The sequence below is a fragment of the Stegodyphus dumicola genome, chromosome X1 (genome assembly GCF_044657685.1).
Source record: "Stegodyphus dumicola isolate Sdum_Otavi_A_Nest chromosome X1, ASM4465768v1".
NCBI lineage: Eukaryota > Metazoa > Arthropoda > Arachnida > Araneae > Eresidae > Stegodyphus > Stegodyphus dumicola.
Genome location: NC_140780.1, coordinates 37,226,219 through 37,243,204, shown reverse-complemented (window position 1 = coordinate 37,243,204; position 16,986 = coordinate 37,226,219). Strand labels below are relative to the sequence as shown.

The window sequence follows — 16,986 nt, the reverse complement described above, 5'->3', positions numbered from 1 at the left end:
ATTCATATTATAACTCAGAATGCACAAAATGTATATCATTTAAAGAATTATCTAATCATTGCCATGTTCTATTCAAATACTATAATAAAGCTAGAACTATGTATAAAAGAAATTAAGCAAACGATACAAAAAAGAAACAGTTTTTGACAGACGATTGAGTATTTCTCATTTAATTAATTCAGTTCTCACTTCGCGAGAAGGCAAAAATACATAAAAACTCAAAATATCTATATTAAAAATTGCGAAGTAAATCTCAAACGCTTATTTCCTCGAAAAAATTCCAGAAAGAATTAAGCATGATTTAATTGGCAATAATAAATGAATGCGTTATCTTTGTTGTTGCGAAGCTAAGTTTCTCTAGATTGGCAACAAATCCACTAGTCTCCTGTTTCAAATGTAAACATCAATGGCCGTCATTAAAAACAGGCTTAGCGGCAATCAAACAACTTTAAAATTGCTGATAATTCTAAAATTATTGCACACAGATTTACTAAAGACATAAGATCCTTAACCGGAAGATAAAAACATCAATCATTTTTAAAGCAAAAAATGTACAATTTACAAACATATAAGAGTAAAGAAACTGAGATCACTGAGCCGGGTAACAGAGTGGATATATATATAAATATATTTATATACGTTTGGTGCGGCCGATTGCAACCAAAATACGAGGTGCACATCTAACATGTTATAGCAGTCCTATATGCAAAATTTCAAAGTTCTGAGGCTACTCGTTTTTGAGTTATGCGAGATACGTACGTACGTACGTACATATGTTCGTACAGACGCCACGAAAAATTGATATTTTCGTTGAAATATGCTGCCTGAAACTTTTCGCGATTACAATACTTCCTTTTTACTTCGTACAAGGAAGTAAAAAGAGGTACCGTATATTACGTCGTATAAGGCGCACTTTTAATACAAAACATGAGATCGAAACTTACGGGATACGTCGGATATCAAAATGATAGATTTAAAAATAAGGAGAAGATAAGCATACAAAAATTACATTTCTGTATGTATCTAAATATTGTTTGTTTATAAGAAATGTTATTCCTAATAAACTTAGAAAACTTCCTTATTTGACAGCATGAAAAATTCGTCATATTCGCTTTCCGTTATATCTTCAGGAACATCATCGAATTCTGTTTCATCTTCACTGTTAGATGCTGTATATTTCTTTAATGACTTTTGCATTAAATTGGGTTTAATTTCCTTCCATTTTTGTATTATCTACTCAGACACTATTTATAGACTGGCGTGACGCACTTGGATTCCTTTCCCTTCGATGTTCACTTCAAAATCACGGCTTCAGTTGGCTACAGAAAGAGAAAACATCTAACTGCTAATTCCGCGAATTCTTTCAAGTCGGAAGTCCATTATTTCCTCAAATAATGTTCCCCCTTCTCTCGAAACACTAGAATAGCATTGTTGTGCACACCTGAATTGAATATAACGCACACTATTTGCAGAATTATTTATCCCTCCATCATTTTCCTCACACGCACATCGTTCTCCTTATCGCTTTATCAATTCAATACACCTTTGCTTGAAAGGCCTGGGATAATTCTTTGAATGAATGACTTCAAAAGATTAGAATATCGCGCATGCATCTTTCAGGCTTCTACATAAAGGAAAGAGTGCACGTTATACCTCGAATATACTTAAAATCTAAAAAAATATAGCTTGAAATTATAGGTACGCGTTATGCACAGGTACGTCAGAATATATGGTAGATCTGAAATATTTAATCTGAGTGGACTTACCTATATAAAATGCGATGAACCGAAGGATTATCACGATACTATATAATCGTACTTTGTCACGCATACTTGAGTATGCACATATAGGGCACTTCATTTACCTATTTAAAATTGATTTTAATTGTTTCGGAATAACTTTAATTATTTCCTTTAATCATTCATAAGCATATTATTAGCGTAGAAATGAATATGCCTCAAGTATAGACACGAAAATTGGAGTGAAATTATGTTAACAAATTGAAGCATATTATGAAACTTTAATATAACTTTACAGAGAGATTAGGTTATTTCGAAGCAGGGGAGAAAAACTGAGCAATGCCCTCACCAGGAATCGAACCACGGACTTCTCGAATACGCGCCGAGTGTGATGACCACTACACCACGAAGGCATGCTAAGAAGGCGGGAGAAATACCTTATATACTCCCCCTTTTAAAGGGCGACTGGGGTTTAAGGGGACCCAATCGCCAAATCCTGGTGGTGAAGCATCATCATTCAACACCTTTTTTTTAGTTCGGACGCCACTGTAGAGACAATTAGGTTATTCCGAAGCAGGAAAGATGAAAAATGAGCAATGCTCTCGCCGAGACTCGAACCACGGACCTCTCGAATACGCGCCGAGTGTGCTAACCATTACACAGCGAAGGTATGCTAAGAAGGAGGGGAAAATATCTTATAACTTTTTATATAATTCATGTTATTGGGACAAATCTATAATCGCAAATGAACATTGACAAAGTGTTACATTCCTCGATAATTTATTCTGATAACTGAAAATAATGTAAAATAACAAAGGTACTTGTTTTACATATTTGGAATAAATATGTAAGTCTTATGAAGTAAAACTGGCAATGAAAGCGTTAACAATATCATACGTAAGTCTGAAGAAAATTAGTTATATATCGCCCTAAATATAATATGGCTTCATATACGAAACTATTTCGCACTTTAAAATGTGTGCAAGAAAAAAAATAGGAGTTAGAAAGTGCAAAAGGGCGGCCTCAGATGAGTTTGTTAAGCTGATGATATTCCACAAGATATGATTTCTTTTAAACTTTAAGAGATAAGCGACAAAAAAAACCTTACTGTATTTTTTATATATTGGGTTGCGCACGTAAGTTTTCAGAAAGTCATTTTAAAGGATAAATTATTTTTATCATGTACTTTAAAACGGCATTGGAATACTCTTTCTCGAATTTAATTATAGGAAATTAAAAGCGTAAAAAATCCTAATTTTTAAAAGAGAAGTTTGTAAAAAAATATTTGCTTTGAATTATTTTTGGAACGCATATACTTGTTGTATAAGCTAATTGATCACTGAGTTGAAATTACCAACTGAGAACCAGTTGTAAACGCCATGTATTCAATGATTAAATAGCCCAATCATCTCAATGATCAAACAGCTTATACAGATTTGGCCATTCCTAGTTTAACTTGCATCCAAAATGGACACAAAATAATATTTTCTACTAATAAAAATTATTCAAAAATTGTTTTAACCAAATTTTAATACTAATTTAAAATTTTTCTCATTTACAAGTGAAAAAATTTGATTGCGACAACAACCGATTTCATAATCCCGTCTGGTCATAATCAATAAGAAGTTTTGGTTGGAGCGGTGGCATTTTTGGAAGACCTCCAAGACCCGTGATTTAAAGAATTAAAAATGAAACAAATCAGAAATCTTAAATACTAGATAAAGATTTTATATCAGTTTTAAATACTCTACTTAAGAACATTAACTGCGCTTAATTCCTTTTTACAGTAAAGAAAAGTTTAAAGAAAAAAAAAAAAAAAAAAAAAAAAAAAAAAAGACGAGCCCTTTTTTTATGAATGCAGACACTTTACGCATTCAAGTATGTGAGGAATTTTAACATATAGAATTTGTTTAAAAAGTTGAAAGTGCTAAAATCAGCAAAATAAAGCAAGGCGTTGTTGAGAAAATATTAATTGTTGCAATTATCAAGCACTGAAATATTTAAAAAAAGCGTGCGTTTCATATATAGGATATTCAATAGGGGTGACCACAGATTTTAATTTACCCTAAACATGTATTTCTAATCACAAAATTTTTTGGATAAAAGGTAGAAAATTTTATGGAAAAATTTAAACACTAAGGATAGAAAGGTTTTATATAAACGTAAAATTTAACCTTTTTTATTTTACCATACAGAGCAAAACGTCGAGTTAGTATAGAGTTCACTAAGCTTACATAAATCAAATGGAAAACATTCCATATCTTGACGTATCGAAACATAAGATATAAGACATACAACCTATCGAAACATAAGACCTAAAACATAAACATAAGACCTATCGAAACATAAGACCTAAAACATAAACATAAGACCTATTGAAACATAAGGCATAAGACATAAGACCTATTGAAACATATTAAATAAACATAAGACCTGTCGAAACATAATACCTAAAACATAATCATAAGACCTATCGAAACATAAGACAACGGAGTGAAGCTATGCTGGAAAAATATTACAGAGGCAAGTAACATTGAGCTAAGTGGCTACTCGCTAAATTGGCGAGATATCGCTAAGCTAGCAATGTTTTTGGCAACTAATTTTTGCCGCCAAATTTGGCGATAAATCGCCAAAAGTCGCCAAACTTGGCGACCATTTGGTGATTTTTCTATCCGGTTCCTATATAATTATAACTGAATAACTCTAATAGATCCCTGTATCCAGCCTTATATGCAACTTTAACTGTATGTGCGTTCCAGTAATTTCAAGAACTGGAGGATACTAGAGATTTCTCGGAGGCCGACGGAAAACTATATAAGCCCGGAGAGCATTAGTTCTCAGTTTTTAGTTCAAAGCTGACTTCGGAGTATTGAGATCTCCACACGAGCTTCGCCTTTTAGAGGCTCTTTGCATTGCGTTGTGTTTAACGTTCTCAGTAGTTTTAAGTGTTATTACTGATTGTGCTCTGTGCACTGAGAAGAGCTGTACAAGTGCTTTTGTGGAAAGTTCCAGAACTGTAAAGTGTTTCTTTTTGAGCAAAAAAATTTATTTTGAGCAAAATAAATTATACATCGGTTCTGTGTGCATTCAATCCATTACGAACTTGCACTAACGCACCAATGTGAATATCTTCGGTACAAATTTAGCTGGATACCACTGTTGAGAACATATCCGCGAATATTTTAATTTACGAAAGTATAAGGTATATTTTACTATTCGGACGTTTCGCTCTAATAAAAAATTTGAAATGACTAGTATTCAATATTTTAAAGAAATGAAACCTGTAGCCACCCTTTTCGAACACCCCGTATAGTCATATTAACGGTCATTCTATTTAATGTTTTTTCTATGTTAATACTTCAATACAAATGTCTAATTAGCTTTTAAAATAGGATTTCAAAACGTTGTTTTTAGCTAAGGATACTATATAGTTAAACGGAACAAATGTTTCAATCCCAGCGCCATGAGGTTAGAATTAACTCAGTTCACCGAATTGTTTGTATTAAGAATTCACTTATTGAGAAATAAGACATTAAAAGGAGAAAACAGAAATTAAATTCCTGTAATATATTTTAATTTTAGAATTCTTTTTAAAATCACATCATTCGATCGAATACAATGTGGCATTGAAAAGTATGATGATTTTCTTTGCTTTTAAAAATACATAAAAGTAAAATTAATTTTATGTCGTAACATATAAAATTATTATCTATAGCTAGAATTTTAATATTAAATAAGGAATTACATTTGAAACAACAAATTTTCAGCACACTGAAATATGGCATTCAGATCGTAAGGAAACTGTCATGTTTCAGATAGTTTAGTAAACTTTGCATATTAACATGAAGCACAAAAACTAATGCATACGAATTTAATGACATACGTAAACTTTTTAAAATACTGGAGGAATCTATAGGAATAAATCTATGGGAGAAATGGACAAGAAAATTTCATTTTGTTCGCAACAATTATGCTAAATTTTAAAACATTAAATCCGTCTCCTCAACTCGGGGCTTTTTCTTATAACCTAAGTAATCTCCAAGACCAGTACAGCCCAAACTTACGATAGATTTGCGTTTATTTGCACCTTGACCTGCAAATTAGTAGAAAACAGCAGAAAAAATGGAGGTAAAAATCCGGGCGAAAATATAGCATTTCTTTCAAAAAGATGTGTAAGGTTACTATTATTTTTCATAACCAGTTACTTTATGATTTCGATCTTTACTGTCACTTCTCCTTTCAAGTTCTCTACCAGAATACAAATTTAGTTTAAGACTATTAAAGTCGACGTTTTGGGATTGTAAGACAGAACGTGGTTCTGCTTCTAAAAGCAACGTTACTAGGTTTCGTTAGCTCAGATAAGATCGTATTTATTCGGCTTTGCGTTAGTACTGCCGATATTTAAATTGCCACACAGGTTAAGTTCTGCGCCAACTTAATTAGATTAAACTGTGCAAACTTTTGACTACCAGGCTTAGTTTCAATTATTGAACTTGACTGTTGCCTTTGAGTTGCATCGCCACGAGTGGTGGCTGATGCTGTCAAGCACAAGAAGTACATTTATGTTCAAGTTCTGATTTAATAAAAAGGTTTGATTTAAAACCTTCTTAAGACTTCGCAGTTCTTTTCAGACGCAGCGATAATTTGCTCTAAGTCTGTTAGGAGTTTGGACTTAGCTTGTGCTACCAAATAACTCCAAACTCTAGAGATATCTCTCTGTTTCTAAGCACTCCGACTGTCATGTATTCGAGACAGGAAGTGTTGTTTATTAAGTAATGATGAAACATATTTAAGCAAAAACGGTAAATTGGTTGCGAATTCGAAAATAAGGTGACTAATATTTACATAAAGAACCTGAATATATTTCTTTGTAAGATTTCCTTCAGAAAATTTTATAGGTTAGCATTACAATCATATTTTTCTTTAAAAACATTTTCATAATGAGTAATATTTATTTAGTGGAACACTATTAAAATTTCCTATGGGGTATAAAATTTAAAGCAAATAATCGGAGAAGAGCAGAAAATAATGAGCAAAAGAAATGTAACAAATACTTTATAAATCTTACGTGGATATAATTTCTTTATTTATTTTTTTTTCTTTGATTTAAAATAATTTTTCCCTCAGTATTGATCTACCACAAAATTCAAATAACTTGAATTAAATCAGAGAATAAATGCAATACGTAACATCAACAAGAACTTAAATAACCTTCAGCTATGACCTTAAGTTAAAAAGCTTAATTAAGATGTTTTTGCTGTAAGCTTTTGAGTCACTCCATGTTTCCACGAATTGACTGAGAAGAATCAGCAAAAAAGATATTTGATGCTTTTCTGGGCAACCGATTTAAGTTCTTAAACATTTAAAGAGAAACATCATTTTCTTTAACCACATTTAAAGTTTCCTAAAGTTTTCCGATTTAAAAGTATTTATTTTGAAACAGTATGAACGGCACAAGATCTATCTTTCTGATAGTGGCGCACAGTTACACTGACGCGAAGGATATGAATATTAAAGCGATTTTAACGAAATAGGAGTTTGGGAAACTTAAAATTTTATATTCTACGATCTCAAGCATATCGAAATAAATCTGCATTATTATGACAGTTGCAATGAAACATATCCAATTTCGTAACAAACATTAGTACTCCGATTTCGAAAAGCCCTCGTTTTCAAATATGTAATTAACAAACACAATTTCTTGGAAGAATCATTTTAACAAATGCAGAGGTGAACGCTTTTGGAAGTTCGTATAATAAGGAAATTTGGCATTTTCTGCAGTTTAAAATTCTATGAGGAAGACTACTAGATTTACTAAATATGAGATGCTGCATATTATTTAGTGTTATTTCGTGTAAAGGATGTAACTCAGAAGTATTTACTAATGAATTCAGCAGTTGTAAACTCAATTGAAGCATATGTCTTTCTAAATTGTAAATGAAATTTATTACTGACCTTTCAGGATACATTCAATATTAAAAAGCTTAATATTTCACAATATTCAGCCAGCTTATTTTACACTTTAGATTTTAAAGTACATTTATAAAATCCGACTAATATAGTTTCAAGCAGATATTCGCCGCATAATGTCAAGTCAGTTGTCCACAGTCAATCAAAGAAACTTCCTCAGCCGTTTAATTGATTGAATAGTTTTTTCTCAAAGTAGCTTACACAACTGTAATCTAAAATATTTCACAAGAACGTTATGAAGAGGGTACCGAATGACTACCCAACATAATCTAAACTCTCTATCCCATTTTATCAACTACACCGAGGCACACCAGCGGCCGAACTGTCGCTGAACCAGTCGCTGAACACTAGTAGTTCGGTTCGAGGTTCGAATCCCGCGAACGGGCTGGCTGCATGGGCGTGTTCGTAGTTTTCCCCATGTGTAACATGTATACGAGCCAGTTACCCTTAGAAAGTCCTCCACGAAGGCATCCCTCCCCTTAGACAGATAGTCCTAGTGTGCTTTGCCATTATTAAATAAACCAAACAAACCAACTACACCGATTAATAAAATATAGTTAGCCTTTCTTCTCACTCACTTTTTTTTGGCTGCATTGTTAATTTCTTCTGGTTAAGTGGATAGGCGAAAATAAAAACTGGACCTTGTCTTTTCATCGTATAAGAAAGGTCTTGCCATGTTTACGTGGAAATTGATTTCCTTTTATGAACCTCATTTTTTGAATATCATTATTTAATTTAACTTTACGATAAGAAAGAAATTTACTTAAACAATCAATAAAGATTTATATGATATTATAAATTTATATGTTCTTACTATTAAGGGACATGCGACATCTCGACTGGCGAAATACAACTGTTTATAAGGGTAAAACGTTTCTCGAAATAAACTTACTCTAGACTCATTTTTTAGCTTAAAATAAACAGACTGTAGATTTTTTATTTAAAACTCTTTCAAGAAAAAAAGTCAAATACAAATTCACTAAATTCACTTTCACTCCAACTTGCTTAAATGTAGTCCTCTTCGCTAAGCCTAACTGCAGTTAGAATTTCGAAAATCTTGCACTTTTAAAAACAGTGCATACAAATACAAAAAAATTAATAAAAATGCAAACCGGAGCACTTAAGCAACACAATAAGTGCATTTAAAATATAGAGTGCAGTCTATTTACTAAAAAAAAAATTGCTCAAATGTAAACATTGCGTTCCTCATCAGGGCCAACCACAGCTAGAAAATTTAAAAACTGATGCAGAAGAACAAAAATAGGCAATAGGCATGTTTTTAACCGTATCTTTCTTTTACGTAATTATTATCATTTGTTTTAAGTAATTATTAGTTACGTAATTATTATAGGCCAGCAGAGTTGCAACCAACTCGTATTATACATTACACTACATTGAATTATTTAAAACGCATAAAATATAAATCAAATGCCTAAGGATTTAAAAAAAAGTTGTTTAAGTTCACGTACCTTTTACGAATCTCTTGTGACAGGTGATACACATTTTTTAAAAAATACTACACCAAATTTCTTCAAATATTGCTTATATCAAATATAACTTAAGAATAATAGGCAGTATTTTACATTCCACTTAAAAAGAAAAAGTATTAAAAATAAATTAGTAAAATATTTTGGAAATCATAAAAAGTATTAAATATTTAATATATCCAGTACTAAAGATCGCGAATTTTATATCCTGCATAGTTTTAAAGAAATAGGTAAGATAAATAACTGTAGAAGATATAAATCTTTCAAATTGAATAGCTTTTAAGAAAAGTATATCGAGAGTTAAAAAAAAAAACAACATATTTTGAGAAAATAAAAAAAATCTAAACACTAATAATTTATTAAAAAACATTTTATTATTTGTCTGCACCATAATTATCTTTAACTAACATTTCTACATCAAGCTGCTTTTGCATTATTAATTTATTTTTCTTTCTGGCCATTTTAGAAAGATTTTGGTAAGTGAGATAGGCCTCACGAATTCTATCGTAATTTATTTTCGCAAAGATTATAAAATTCTGCTTGTATTCATTAATAGCTCCATTGCTTTACTGTGGCTTTGTATACCATCATTAAAATATATTACCTATCTAATAAAACTAATTTTAACGTGATGACGCTCAGAAAAACAATTTTTGGTATGTATGTTCAAATGCAATTATTAAAATTTTCATTCGGGTTTTGAATTCTTCCATGAATGCACTTTGACAGTAGTTTTTTGACCAGAGAAACTTCCAAACACACTTTTAACAGCTAATAAAACAGGTTCTGGCAAACAACATATTTTTTACCAATTGATGTGACTTTACTGTAGCCACACCAAACATCTGTCCCTTTTAAGCTGGTAGGCGTTTACATTTACAGTGCTTGTTTACATTTTTTAATGAATGATTTCGATCTTTTAAAATTTCGAAACATGAATGAATTATATATTTTTGGAATCGTCTTAGTCTACTTTATTTTTTTTTTAGCCCAGAATTAAAAATTTTTGTCATATGTCCCCTTAAGCATATAAAGGCTTTCAATTTCTGGTTTCTTTCTTAAGCAGAATTTGAAATCACAAATGTATGAAATTTATATATTGTTTTGAAATGAACTGAAAACTTGGTTAAGTAAAGACAGTAAGAAGGCGATGTGTACAAACGAAACTGAAAGCGAGCATTAGTTTTAGATTTCAAATACATTAAAAAATTTAACAAAAATAATACATTTCTTTCTAAGTGAAGGTTTGAAAAATTATTTTGATAAGACTGTTTTCGAAATAAAGTATCAGTCGCATCATTCAGGAAGATCACCGTATTATACTCAACTTTGAGACTACGCTTGAGAAAACGCAGATGCTAATTCTGTTGTTGGGGTTAAGCCAAAGAGGGAAAAGTTTCACGCAGAACGCAAAGTTCTCCTCCACAGGTTGGAAAAGAAGAGTTAGTGAAAAATGCGAATAAATTAACGAATCACGCATGCACATACGGGGGCATATATGCATACAGCGTACACAAAATCATGTGTTCTTTTAGTTAGCTAATTAATTTTACGTTAATTCCTTTTAAAAAACTAAGAAATAAGTTGCATTAACGCTAAACAGTCTGTCAATGTATCGCTCCATTTAATGCACATGTTTGAGAACATTTCTTAGTTACAGAACTTTGTGTAAAGCTCGCCGGCGATATTAATGTTCTAGAGCTCAAAAATTTTCTTTCGCAGTAGCGTTCGCCGTCCTTTATTTAATTACATCGCAGTAATTATATTTAACGCAAATTTACATTTTTCTTGTCCGATAGCATGAATCGAAAGATGCATAGCAAACTTATAACACATATCAACTCGTAATATTTCTTTACAACTATTAACATAATTTTACATGACTAAGCACAACGTATTGTGTTTAGTAATTTACAGTCATTATTTAATAATCATATCTTTCATCCAATTAAATTGGTGGGTATTTCGACGACTATGGTGAAGATAGAAAATATTCTGATAAAGAGAACCAGTTTAGAGTATATGCAGAAAGATATCGTTAAGCAAATTTAATTCGTTCTGTAAAGTTTGAAGGAAAATAGTTATGTTAGGGAAAAGAATTCGTAAAATGTGCATTTTATTCTAAAAATACACTTTTACAAAGAAGATGAATTATATATATATTCATCCAAATAGTGTCAGCCGAAAACTTCGCGGCAAAAACATCACAGACGAAAACGTCGCGGAGAAAACAACACAAGGCGAAAACGTCGTAGTACAAAACATCGTAGGAGAAAGAAAGCAAAGAGAAAACATCGTGGTACAAAATAGCGTCATCGAAAATAAAGCTGTACTGTATTTTTAAACTTCGTAGTTTAAAAATATCGCTGTCTAAAATATCGTAATAAAAAATAAAGTAGCTACAAATCATCGTATGGCTACAACATTCCAAATATGCATTTTTCAGGTTTTGAAAGCATTTACAAATTGAAAATGTGTAGAAAATTAATTCAACTTATAGCACTTAATAGAATTTTAAATTTAAATAGTTAATTGACAAAGGTAATTAATAAATTACTCTTTCTTATAAAGATTTACTGGTACATTTTCATGAAAAATACAGACTAAAAATGTTTAGGAAAAGGAAGATAAATAACTACATGAGGTCGCCTCTGTAAAAATTGCTCAATTAATTATCAAATTACTTTCTTTCATGTTAGTTAATCTGATACTGTTTTGGTGAAAATTATAGCTTGTTTAGTTTCTGTTTATTCTTAAAGTGTCGTTAGCATCTCTTGCGCTTTTAAATCTTTATGCTAATATACATTTACAGCTTTTAAAACCTGAAAAACGCATGTTTGTGATGTTATCGTCAAACGGTGATTTGTAGATACTTTATTTTTTTACCACGATATTTTCGACGACGATGTTTTTAAACCGCTTTATTTTCGGCGACGATATTTTGTAGCATGATGTTTTAGAACTACGACGTTTTTTCTTTGCTTTCTTTTTTCCCACGATGTTTTGTACCACGATATTTTCGCCTTGCGTTGTTTTCTCAGCGACGTTTTCGTCCGCGATGTTTTTGCCACCATGTTTTCGGCTGTAACCACCCAAATTAAATTCTCAATCGCTTTTTTTTAAATTTACAGCCTAATTTTGATAAAGAGATAAAATATTCTCTCTAAATTTCTTGGGGATTGGCTTCTGAAAAATTTATTTTGAAACGTGCATGTCTGAAACATCTGACAAATAGGTTTGGTGGAAATCATACTTCAGCTTTTCGCTGTGTAAAAGATCGCATCAAGTTATAAATGGGAAAGAAGGATAAGTCATCAAAGACAGTTATAAAATTACTCCACGAGAAGTTTTCTATAGTTTAATTTAAAATAATGAATAATCCCTTGGCCCATAGTTTGCGATACACTAATCACATTTGGAGAGATAGACCGTTTTTTATGGCTTCTAAATTCCTTACTCTGTTATCAGCTGTACAATTGTCAATAACTAAAGCCTTTTTCTATTTTTATGCGAAAACTTTGCTTCTAAATTCTTGACTCTTCCATAGTTTTCATAGGTTTTCTTCTTCCATAGCTCTGAAGTCAACCAACTTTGGAGTTGGCGTCTTAGCTCCCTGGTGAAATTTTTAAAGCCCTAAAACACCGGGGGTTTTGGATTTTACGTATAATGACAATAAGTTTCAACTTCTCACTGCCATCTATGTTGAATTCCAACCATATTCCCCCTACCCTTAAATGTATTTTTTCTTTTTGAAAGAAAGATTTGTCAGGCAGCATTCTGTAAAACAATCTACATTTCTACATTAAAAACGTCACTTAGACCCTATTGTTTGCATATTTCATTAATCTTCGTGTTTATCCAGTCCACAACAACTTTTTGATCAACGTCAGATGTTCATTCCTTGAATTTTTTGAATTGTACGTCATGCCTTATCTTCATACTTTCCAACTATCTGTTTCTAGCTGCAAAGCTTTCTTCTGCAAGTTCGGCAACAATTTGAAAAATTTTCTCCTTCAAAGTTAAAGTGGAAATCCGCACATTTTGTATCTTATCGTATTTTATCCAGGTAAATAGAACTTTCTCTATTATATAGGGAGGCACTCGTTGTCATTTGATGATGAAATGTCTTTTAACGATGTTCGAGTAATTCCATAAGCTTTTGTAGATGACGCTTTCGACTAATATGTTTTTTAAAAGTCCTTGATACTTTTCCTTTTTCTAAAAATGCTTGAATTTTACGCTTTCCTAACATTCAACTGAAAAGTACGAATGTTCAAGTTTCCGCTTTCGAACTAAAGAAAACCAGGAATGACTCAGAAACACTTCGAGTTGAATACGCCGAGAACTGCCAATCTGTATGTTTTCTCACAAATGCCGAAGGCACAAACAGGCGTCCAGTTACTACGTGCATTGAGTGGAAGGACTGACAATGTATTGTTAACTCCCTTTTTCTAAGGCTACAGTAACTTTTATCTGAAAATATCTAAAAAAAAGTAACTTATCTTGCTCATGAAAACTGACGATTTAAACCGATATTACACTTTAAGATAACGGTTTATCAGACTTCGCAAAACTGATGGTTTAACAATTATTACTAAAAATAAAATACAGATTTAAAATGGTAAGAGGTGTATTATTGTTCATAAATCTCTCAGTTTGCTACGCAGTAAAATTTGTAAAATGGCAGATCTCTAGAAACTGCTAGCAGCTAGACGTAATGTAATGTAACGACTCGAAAAGCCTGGAAGGTTCCGTTAAAAAAAAAGGCTGTGTAAAAAACTGCTTTAGTCTCACATTAACCACAAAACTCAAATGAAAGAAAAATCATAGTATTCAACTGCATTAATTCATCTGATATGATAATGGGATTAATTGCTGGTTTCTCATTTTGTACTTTAATTATGAATTTCTAAATTTTGGTTTATAGAAACTTCCTACGCAGTGACAAACAAAACCAAACTGCTTTACAATCCCAAGCGAAGGAAGAAAAAGTTAAAAAATTCCTTTAAATGCCTTTTTCTTATATTTCGAGTGAAACGGAAAGACAGCTCTGAAGCTGACATTATTTTGATGCTTATTCTAAACACAATAACAATTTTAGATTATTTTTAGAAGATTTTTAGATAATGTTCATCAAAATTTATGAAATTATGCAATTAGGATTACTTTATTAAAATCACAACAATACAAAATGCAACCGTAGAAGATTACTTTCAGTAAAACTTCAGTAAATGTCTGCTATAAATAAATAACTAAATAATAAAATAATAGATTCCAGAATATGTACCGGTTTTTATATTATATTATACTTGGTATTTAGAATGTAATTCAAATTATCATTTTATTAGCAAAATATCAGTTTAGATACCGTCAATGAAAGGTGTAATTTATTTCAAAAAGAATTAAGAATTTAAACAGAACTGTGCTCAGTATTATGAATTTCATACTTTCAAATGCAGTGTTCTCAGTTACATCTACAATAGCAACTTAATTATAAAATCTATTTCTCTCCCTCTTCAAATAATGCCCACCAGCGGCCGAGCGGTAACGTCGCTGAACACTGGTAGTTCGGTCCGAGGTTCGAATCCCGCGAACGGGCTGGCTGCATGGGTGTTTTCGTGGTTTTCCCCACGTGTAACGTGCATACGAGCCAGTTTCCCTTAAAAAGTCCTCCACGAAGGCATCCCTCCCTTAAGGCAGATAGCCCTCGAGTGCTTTGCCGTAATCTAATAAGCCAAGCCCTCTTCAAATAAGATTTGTTAAATTATCACTTTGATGTTGCAAATCGAAAGATTTTATTAATAAAGATTTTAAATTAAATAATATATTAATAATACTTACTTGCGATATTGCTACTTAATGGGACGACGATATTAACTCATATTATTTAAACTTTAATTTCCTAAGTAAGCAAAATCAAAAGCTTAAATAATAATAATAACCAAAAGGAATAGATACCGAATAACTAGTTCGTTTTAAGAGTTTGTTCGAAAAGCTTTGATCTCTTGTGGTTTCCGTGCTGAATATATAAACTAATGTTCTTAACTTTTATTGCTGGGAGACTAGTAAAAATCTAGTTGAACTTCATCTAAATTCTGTTCTTGAACTCCTCTTCTAGAATTACTAACTTAATAGTTTTAGTGAATGCTATGTTCTCCACAGACAATATCAGAAGAGGTTTCGTCTAAGAATCTTCTCCTGAATCGTTTAAATGCCGCTTATCCTCCAAGTAAACCGAAATTTATCCAACTCCTCCGTTGATTCAAAGCTGGGAAATCGGTCGCCGTCAAATATAAGGACTCCACTTGTTCCGGTCCCCGAAGCACACTAAGGAACCAGAGAGTAAACGAATCTCTGGGCCCCATAAAAGCCCTTTTGTGTCTCATATTACAGAGGGCGTAAAAAAGGAGAAAAGAACGAGAGAGGGAGAGGAAGATGGAAAAGAATTCGGCGCGGAAAGAATGGAAATGAATTCTGATGCGCACTTTCCTGGAAAATATTTTCTTCTGCCATATTGAATTCTAAATCAAAAAGAATTCGCAAACAAATGCAACGATTTTGTGGCAAATCTATTGGCTAGAATGACAGAATTGGAAAGCTGAAAATTGTTTATTGAAAAGAAAAAAAAAATCACATTCGTATTGAAAGGCCTCTAGTAGATGTTTATCTCGGCTCGCTCTTTCTGTCAGGCCTTTTGTGAAAATTCTTCTATTTTTCTTCCTATGGCAGCAAATTGAAAAGAATTAATACATTTAAGAACAAATTCCGTTTCATGGTAATGTATGTAAAATTAAATAAACTGTCTGAAATTGAATTCGCTGTTAATGGAACAAAGTAAACATATTTCTACATATTTTTTGAACATGTTAACGAAATAAATAAATTGAACATTAAATAAACATGTTAACGACAAAAGTATACCAGAGATTCACTGCCATCGGCGCATTGTCGCAAGCTTTAAAAGGCTTAGACTGATATTCGTTTTATCTCGACTGACGTTCTTGATATTCTTGTTATATGATAAACTCTTGCTCGTTAGGGCTAAATTAGACAGGCGTTTACCGCTTTCAAGTCATTATAAATCTTCATTCGTTCACGGAGATCCGAAAACAAAATGTTTAAAAAAGAAAGCAGAAAGAACTAGATGAAGTAAAAAAATAACAAAAATCACAGAATAAGAGAAAAAAATAGATAAAGAAAAATAATAACAGAAAGAACTAGATGAAGTAAAACTTTCAAGTAAGGAAAATTCTCCTTTATTTTATTTTAGTAGTTTGTCGTTTTTCTACAAATTTACTGGCAAGTAACGAAGCGATATTTATGATAAAATCATTTAAAATATGTCTACATTATAAGCAATGAATATAGATTTCTGTAACGTGTTATATTCCTTTCAGAAAGTTTTATCTTTCAAATGCCAAATTCTTTAATCCTTATAAGCGCTTATCTATGTATTGCTAACTTTGATGAGAATCGCACAGTTTCAGTTTTTGCTCTAAAATAGATTGTCTGTTGGTTATAATTTTGTAATTGGTTATAATTTTGTAATTAATTGATAAAGTCACTGTATCAAAGAATCAATATTAGTAAAATCTTCTTGACAGGTTATTTCCTAATTTTGATATCCTTGTCAGGCTATTTTCTAATTTCGATAACCTCGTCAGGCTATTTCCTAATTTCGATAACCTCGTCAGGCTATTTCCGAATTTTGATAACCTCGTAAGGCTATTTCCTAATTTTGATAAATAGCAAAATTACCAGTTTTGTATTTAATTGACAAAAACATTTTA

General features: G+C 31.7%; 1 protein-coding gene across 4 annotated transcripts in view; it reads right to left on the bottom strand.

Annotated features, from left to right (window-relative positions):
- Nucleotides 1–16,986, bottom strand: part of LOC118182303 (uncharacterized) — a 495,450-nt gene that overhangs the window by 115,895 nt on the left and 362,569 nt on the right. The gene's annotated exons all lie outside the window — the stretch shown is intronic.